The sequence below is a fragment of the Eschrichtius robustus genome, chromosome 17, assembly GCF_028021215.1.
Source record: "Eschrichtius robustus isolate mEscRob2 chromosome 17, mEscRob2.pri, whole genome shotgun sequence".
NCBI lineage: Eukaryota > Metazoa > Chordata > Mammalia > Artiodactyla > Eschrichtiidae > Eschrichtius > Eschrichtius robustus.
In genome coordinates, this window is record NC_090840.1 from 27,095,282 (window position 1) to 27,104,233 (window position 8,952).

The window sequence follows — 8,952 nt, forward strand, 5'->3', positions numbered from 1 at the left end:
AGCATATATATGGGTCTTGTTTTTGTATCCATTCAGCCAGCCTGTGTCTTTTGGTGGGAGCATTTAATCCATTTACATTCAAGGTAATTATCGATATGTATGTTCCTATTCCCATTTTCTTAAATGTTTTGGGTTTGTCATTGTAGGTGTTTTCCTTCTCTTGGGTTTCTTGCCTAGAGAAGTTCCTTTAGTATTTGTTGTAAAGCTGGTTTGGTGGTGCTGAACTCTCTCAGCTTTTGCTTGTCTGTAAAGGTTTTAATTTCTCCATCACATCTGAATGAGATCCTTGCTGGTAGAGTAATCCTGGTTGTAGGTTTTTCTCCTTCATCACTTTAAGTATATCCTGCCACTCCCTTCTGGCTTGCAGAGTTTCTGCTGAAAGATCAGATGTTAACCTTATGGGGATTCCCTTGTGTGTTATTTGTTTTTTATCCCTTGCTGCCTTTAATATGTTTTCCTTATATTTAATTTTTGACAGTTTGATTAATATGTGTCTTGGCTTGTTTCTCCTTGGATTTATCCTGTATGGGACTCTCTGTGCTTCCAGGACTTGATTAACTATTTCCTTTCCCATATTAGGGAAGTTTTCAACTATAATCTCTTCAAATATTTTCTCAGTCCCTTTCTTTTTCTCTTCTTCTGGGACCCCTATAATTCGAATGTTGGTGCGTTTAATGTTGTCCCAGAGGTCTCTGAGACTGTCCTCAGTTCTTTTCATTCTTTTTTCTTTATTCTGCTCTGCAGTAGTTATTTCCACCATTTTATCTTCCAGGTCACTTATCCTTTCTTCTGCCTCAGTTATTCTGCTATTGATCCCTTCTAGAGTATTTTTAATTTCATTTATTGTGTTTTTCATCATTGCTTGGTTCCTCTTTAGTTCTTCTACGTCATTGTTAAATGTTTCTTGCATTTTGTCCATTCTATTTCCAAGATTTTGGATCATCCTTACTATCATTATTCTGAATTCTTTTTCAGGTAGACTACCTATTTCCTCTTCATTTGTTAAATCTGGAGTGTTTTGACCCTGCTCCTTCATCTGCTGTGTGTTTTTCTGTCGTCTCATTTTGCTTATCTTACTGTGTTTGGGGTCTCCTTTTCACAGGCTGCAGGTTTGTAGTTCCCGTTGTTTTTGGTATCTGTCCCCAGTGGCTAAGGTTGGTTCAGTGGGTTGTGTAGGCTTCCTAGTGTAGGGAACTAGTGCCTGAGCTCTGGTGGATGAGGCTGGATCTTGTCTTTCTGGTGGGCACATCCACGTCTGGTGGTGTATTTTGGGGTGTCTGTGGCCTTATTATGATTTTAGGCAGCCTCTCTGCTAATGGATGGGGCTGTGTTCCTGTCTTGCTAGTTGTTTGGCATAGGGTGTTCAGCACTGTAGCTTGCTGGTCATTGAGTGATGCTGGGTCTTGATGTTGAGATGGAGATCTCTGAGAGATTTTTACCGTTTGGTATTACGTGGAGCTGGGAGGTCTCTTGTGGACCAGTGTCCTGAAGTTGGCTCTCCCACCTCAGAGGCATGGCCCTGATGCCTGGTTGGAGCACCAAGAGCCTTTCGTCCACACGGCTCAGAGTAAAAGGGAGAAAAAATAGAAAGAAAGAAAGAAAGAAAGAGGCTATAATATAGTGAAGTAAAATAAAGCTATTGTAAAGCAAAACTATACAGACAAAATCTCACCCAGAAGCATATACATATACACTCACAAAAAAAAAGGAACAGGGGAAAAATTAATATATCCTGCTCCCAAAGTCCACCTCCTGAATTTGGGATGATTCGTTGTCTATTCAGGTATTCAACAGATGCAGGCACATCAGGTTGTTTGTGGAGTTTTAATCCGCTGCTTCTGAGGCTGCTGGGAGAGATTTCCCCTTCTCTTCCCTGTTCACACAGCTCCTGGGGTTCAGCTTTGGATTTGGACCCGCCTCTGCGTGTAGGTCGCCTGAGGGCGTCTATTCCCCGCCCAGACAGAACGGGGTTAAAGGAGCAGCTGCTTCGGGGGCGCTGGCTCACTCAGGCCGCGGGGAGGGAGGGGTACGGAGGAGGCGGGGCGAGCCTGCGGCAGCAGAGGCCAGCGTGACGTTGCACCAGCCTGAGGTGCGCAGTGCGTTCTCCCGGGGAATTTGTCCGGGGATCACGGGACCCTGGCAGTGGCGGGCTGCACCGGCTCCCAGGAGGGGCGGTGTGGAGAGTGACCTGTGCTCACACACAGGGTTTTTGGAGGCGGCAGCAACAGCCCCAGCGTCTCACGCCCGTCTCTGGGGTCCGCGCTGACCGCCGCGGCTCGCGCCCTTCTCTGGAGTTCGTTTGGGCGGTGCTCTGTATCCCCTCTCCTTGCGCGCAGTGAAACAAAGAGGCAAGAAAAAGTCTCTTGCCTCTTCGGCAGCTGCAGACCTTTTCCCGGTCTCCCTCCCAGCCAGCTGTGGTGCGCTAACCCCTTCAGGCTGTGTTCACGCCGCCAGCCCCAGTCCTCTCCCTGCGATCCGACCGAAGCCCGAGCCTCAGCTCCCAGCCCCCGCCCGCCCCGGCGGGTGAGCAGACAAGCCTCTCGGGCTGGTGAGTGCTGGTCGGCACCGCTCCTCCGTGCGGGAGCCTCTCCGCTTTGCCCTCTGCATCCCTGTGGTTGTGCTCTCCTCCGTGGCTCCGAAGCTTCCCCCTCTGCCACCCGCAGTCTCTTTCCATGAAGGGGCCTCCTAGTGCGTGGAAATCTTTCCTCCTTCACAGCTCCCTCCCACTGGTGCAGGTGCCGTCCCTATTCTTTTGTCTCTGTTATTTCTTTTTTCTTTTGCCCTACCCAAGTACGGGGGGAGTTTCTTGCCTTTTTGGAGGTCGGACGTTTTCTGCCAGCGTTCAGTGGGTGTTCTGTAGGAGCAGTTCCACGTGTAGATGTATTTCTACTGTATCTGTGGGAAGGAAGGTGATCTCCGCGTCTTACTCTTCCGCCATCTTCTCTCCTCCCCCCGAGATGGAACTTTTAATGTAAGCTGGAAGAGCTAGGGAAAATCTCAGGATAAAGTAGAAGTTTTGAAAAGTATAAGATGTATCATACTTTAAAATGTATTTTTTGTTATTCAAAAAGGTCATTTTATTTGTGAAACATTCATACAATTGGTCTTCTCAATATCTTTCTTAGTTTTTATGCTTCATAATATCTCTGCCATATTTAATACTATTGTTTATTCCAATCTCTTAAAGCTCTGGCTTTGGTAAGAATGTATTATTTTGTACTTCTCCCACTTTTTTTTGCCAACTTTAATCTTGTTTTCATTACTAGACTCTAAATGGCCTATTTTTATTTTGTTTTCTTCTTTACACATTTCTTGCTTCAGTGATCTCATCCTTTCTCTTTTTTAATGATCATCACTTCTAGGCAGATGACTCCCATATATATATTTAAAACCTGACTAAAATCCCTAGTACAGAGAAGTGTTCAATAATATTGCAGAATAAATACAAATTTTAATGAATACAAATTAGTGAAGTCTATGGGTATTAGGGCTAATTCAAAATGTAGCATTGATGCCATAGGTAGAATTTATTCTGAGTGAATCATTTTCTTCCGATCTTAAAAGCTCATATTTTAAACAGACAGATTGTTATCTGTGACTTTATGCTTGTCAACATCACTTCCTCTGATTTTGGGGTCATGGTTGTTATAAAAATTAATTTGGTTCATAATTAACTATTACTGGGAAAATGAATAATAGAAAGAATATAGATATTTCCCCAGAGTGTTTATCAGGTTAAGAGATTTTTATTGCTTAAATTATCTGACCTGTACAAAAAAATGAAAGATAGGTATTTCTAACTTCATTTTTTTAATATGTGAAAACCAGATACTTAAAGAAGAATTACTTATCAAAAGTTGCAAAATTTTTCAGTGACAAAGACAAGGATGAAGGCCACTGTTAAGTTTTTCATTTTTAACTTTATCATACTTCTTCCTCTGAGCTAAAAAGATCAAGTTTCAAAAAGAGTATTGCATGAATAATGTACCAATTATCATTTTAAACTGTGAAATTTAATTACCTAATGTAATTAAAAGCATATATTAATTTGGCCAATTCTTATTCTTGTAATTAATGGCAAATTAGGTATTTAATGTATAATTATGTGAAAATTACTAACCTCATTCTTCAATGTCTTTTCTTTTGGGGAAATCTCTGAATATTGATTAACCAAACATATCAGTGAAATCTGCAACAGAAAATGAAAAGACAATAACATTTGTATAAAAGTTTATAGTTAAACCACAGTCTAGTTGTTGAGCTCTGGAAGCTGCTAAAAAGGAATGCATTCATCAGGATAGGTTAATATCTATAACATACAATTGCAACTTCACAGTAGCTTCACTAATGTTACAAGGTAGATTAAAAAGAATTTCAGCTCCTTGCAGTCAAGGACAAGATACTATCCATCTTCTGGCACCACCATCTTCTAAGATTAACCATAAAGTGGAAGAGAAAACAGCAGGCAAATAGCAGTCCATGTATCAGAGGAGGAAATGGGTTTGATCAAGTGCCAGCAGTCTCTGGCAGTCTACTCTGGGGCAACCACATATACACCTCATTCTTTATTCCATCTGTAGAGTGGATTCACCCCTCCACAAGGGAGAAAACCTGAAATACCACCATTTAGTAGCTGCATTCAGCCGTGGTCCAAGATCTCTAGGAAAATGTGCAGTACTTTTTACTACTAAGTCAGAATGCAATTCTTCTTGGTGTGATCAACCTATGATCTAAAACGCCCCCCCCCCCCATCAATTCTCACTAATATACTATGGTAAATAGGGATAGGACAACTGATAGAAACTTACAATTAGAGAGAAGGCATTGGGAAGATTTTCAGCAGTTCTGTAGAATTGCCAGGATCTTGAGGAGTGAGCACTGGGTCCCTGAACTGGCAGTGGGGGATATTCTCTGATTAGTTCTGTTTCTAATCTTTGAAAGGAACATATTTCCATTTTTTTCATGAACGCTAGCACTGATATTTAGGAAAAGCAGTGAGTCTTCTTTGACCACATTTGAAATTGTTCTTGGATGATGTCAATTTTTTTAAAATAGTTAGAATTTTAACAAAAGGACTCATAGTTCCTTTGAGAATATAATTCCTCCTGCCGCAGAACTTAATGGGCTTCTGATCTACTCTCAATCAGTTCTCGGCACCAATAACCACACATAAATACTTCTATAGCCATAATACTTAAGTCTGCATCACTTCTTTGCATCCTTGCCCAACATTTATCTCTATTAACTTAATAGCTGCTACCTTGAGGCTTTATAATTTGAGTGGAAAACTAAAAACCTGGATTTTAATATGTTTTTGCTGTTTTCTCAAATGTATTTCCCTTTTCTTTTGCTTAAACGCATACACTTTTCTAAGACTTCAAGGCCACAAATCCCCAGACTACTTTCTACTCTGGTTTCCTTTCTCTTTCTTATTGCACTGTGTCTAACAGTCTCTGAACTTACCTCCTTCTTGCCAAGTATAGCTAATAATTGTCAACACAAACTAAGGTTTTATTTCTTTCAACCACTTCCCCTAGAGCTCTTGGCATGGACTTTCTTCCAGGCTGTTGCAGGTGATGGTGTCATGAAAAGTTTCGCCCCAATGTAACATGGATTATCAATTTTCCAGCTTTGAAAATCAGTTTCTCCTCTGTCCAGTCTCTGATCACAAAGTGGATGTCACGTAGTCAACATTTTCGTTCAGTAGGACACTATTCCTGGTATCAAAACTAGCAGTTGGGGTATGTTAAAAATGTTTAAAACAACCCCCAAATCTCAATGGCTTAACCCAGTCATTTGCTCATGAAACGAACCACTGTGATTGGCAGGGGGGCTCTGCTCTTATAGTCTTTTAGATATTCTAGGTCCTTCTATACTGTGGGACCACTATCTTTAGTACATGATGCTCAAGATCATTATGGGATGTGAAGAGAGAAAGGGAATAGTGTACAGCAGGTTTTCAGGGGCCCAGGCCTGGATTCATTTTTGCTAACATTTCATTGACCAGTACTCAGTCCTATGACCTTGATCTTATTTAGGAAGAATGGGCAATGCAACTGATCTCTGTGCATTGGACGAAAAAGAAAAACAAAACAAAACAAAACAAAAGGGTATTAGTGAACAATAGCAGTCATTCCCATGAAGGAATCTTAGAATATGTTTCATGTTAGTTATCCGAAAGTCATTTGGTGACTTCAGTAGATAAAAGGAAGCAAAATCAGTAATTTTATGCTATGGGTTGTTTTGGCCATTTTTCTAAACTTCTTTACTTAGAGTTTTTATAAAGTAAGCATTCTTCCCAGCTTGCATTTTCTTATTGGGCAGTTTAGTGAAGCATGTTCCTGATTATACAGAGACCCTCTGGAATTTGGGTCAGGGTACTCTGGCATTCTGTAGGACTGCTCTCTTTCCAGTGTTACCTGTGTGACCTGTCTTTTCTAGGGTTACATATCTGAGTAAAAGGCACAACGATCCATTCAAATTCCCAAGAGAAAATTAGGGTTTCTTTTCTTAGCTCTTTCTGCTCATATATACCAAATCTTATTAATTACTAGGTCCTTGTTATTGTACCTCACTAATTGCTCTTGAAATGACTGACGTTTCTTATCCTCACTGCTACATCCTCCTAACTGGTCTCTTCAGCTTCTACTCTTTAGCAAATATGCAAATAAGATCACAAAGCTCCTCAAATTGCTCATGTAAACCTCAAGATAAAGTATATACTATTTAGCACAGCATTCACATTATTGTTATGTGTCCAGACCCCAGTGCCCTCTTCCTTATCTATTATCATGCCCCAAATTATATTCCAACCTCTGGCTATTGCTCCTGGAGGCTGACTTTTCCGTCTCTCTTTCTTTTTATGCCCATAGTGTTATTTGTTTCCCCATATTTCTACACTGTATTTTCCTTGTCTTCTTGTTTGTCTCCTCAGTAAAACCTGCCAGATCCTTGAGGACAACAGCAGTGTTTTATGTATCCTTTCATTGTAAGTCCTTAATATATTCCCAGGCACACTGTAGTCACTCAATACTCTTTGCTGGATAATTGAATGGAACCTCACCCCCATGATTCATCCAAGTGGTGCAGGGAGCTGTGGACATCTCTCTAACACAGGCCTCTTTATAAATATCCTCAAAATGCACTGGATACACTGTTGCCTTATGCACATAGCCCAAAAACAAGATTTAAGTACTTCAGAACCTCAAGGATGTTTTGAAGTATATATTTGGACATCATACTAGAAAGTATCTATATTAGTGTGTAAAAAAAGCTGCTGAAATAGAAACTTGACTGCAGAATCTGTTAGCAGCAGAGAGATATCTTTGTCTGTTTTTTGTTGAAGAAGAGGGGAGTGAGATGAGAGGGCTCCAATGCCTGGAAAGAGCAAAGATGTCTCTACCTTCCTTTCTTCTCTTCTACCTAAAAATTATTAGGGCAACTTTAGAGGCTAGTGAACATGCGGAAGATGTAATCATGGGTAATACAAGTGGTAGGTATGAGCATGTAACTTGCCTTTCTAGAAGAGAGGTATCTTGCTAAGGAAACATCATAGCAAAAAATAAAATAGCAATGGTTCTGAGGTTGGTTCTCAAGATTCTTTCTGGCTGGGCTTGTTTCTTGCAAGTTCCTGAAACCAGGCGTACTATCAACACACACCATGAGAGCAAAACCACACAAAGCCAAAGCACAAATTCAAGTTCGTGAGTCTTAAGGTGACTCAGAATCAGTGCATTAAAATAAGTATAACAGCTGATTTTAATGTAATTGATTAAAATTTTATTTTAAATATACGGTTGTCATATATACAGCATAAGAATGGAGTTAGACTGGTGGGATTGAAATATCTTAATTACTAACTTCTTTTTCTTTGGGAAAATACATATATTTCCACACCTTAAATGTCCTTTTAGGCTTACTTTTATTTGTGGCTTGAAAGTATTCTAAGTAAATTGGTTACAAACATTTTATGAGCAACTGTATGCACATTATGCTTCTTCCTCAACAAATCCAGTTTACCTATTTCTCACCAAGAGAGTGATCTGCTGGGTGAAGTAAGGCAAGTTCCTCATTTCACTTGGCCAGAAGATTTAGATTTTGTCTCTTAATGAAGATTAAGAAAGGGTCATTATTATAGCAAATAAAATATCTTCTGGTCCACGAAGGCTAGCTTCAGAGGAGCAAAACTAAGTAGGGCCAACTAATACTATCTTCTCTATCAACCGATATAGGGTACCTTACACTTTTTATCAGCCAGGAATTCTGAGATACTGATTATGATTTGCCTTTTTTTTTCTTATGTTACCTTTATCTGAATGGAACAATTCAATCATTCTATTTCTCCTTTTTAATAGAAGAGTGGACAAAAAAGGAGCAAAATATGCCCCTCCCCATCTTTTTCCTGTTTCACACAGAAAATTGTGCATATTCATCAAAATATTCTTTTTCAGAGTCTCAAATTAAGGTGTGAATCACCAAGACAAGGATCCATTAGTTATCAAATACTGAATTATAATTATTTTTTGATTCCTCTCCCTTAAATGAGTTCAAATGGGATAATAAATTAACAAGTGCCTGAATTAAGATGTGGTTAATTATCAGGTAACAAATTTGCAGATTACCCTTGGTAAATATTTACTGATGAAATAAACACTAGAGAAATGAGTGTGGATTTGGAGTCAATTCCTTTATTCACAATTTCATCTTCTTTGAGCTAAACGAACAGGAATTTTAAGGTTTACTTATTGGCACATGAGTTCCAAGAAGTTAAGTTAAATTTCAATATTTTTTCCTGATCCCTAGAAAAGCTCTGAAAAATTCATACAATAAAATGAGGCTAAAGTGAATGAATGTTCACAGGTTTGTTTTTCTGCTTCATTCATTTATTTATTAAACATTTCTTGAGCACTTGCTGTGTGACAAACTCTATGCCAGATTTAGTGGTACAGAGAG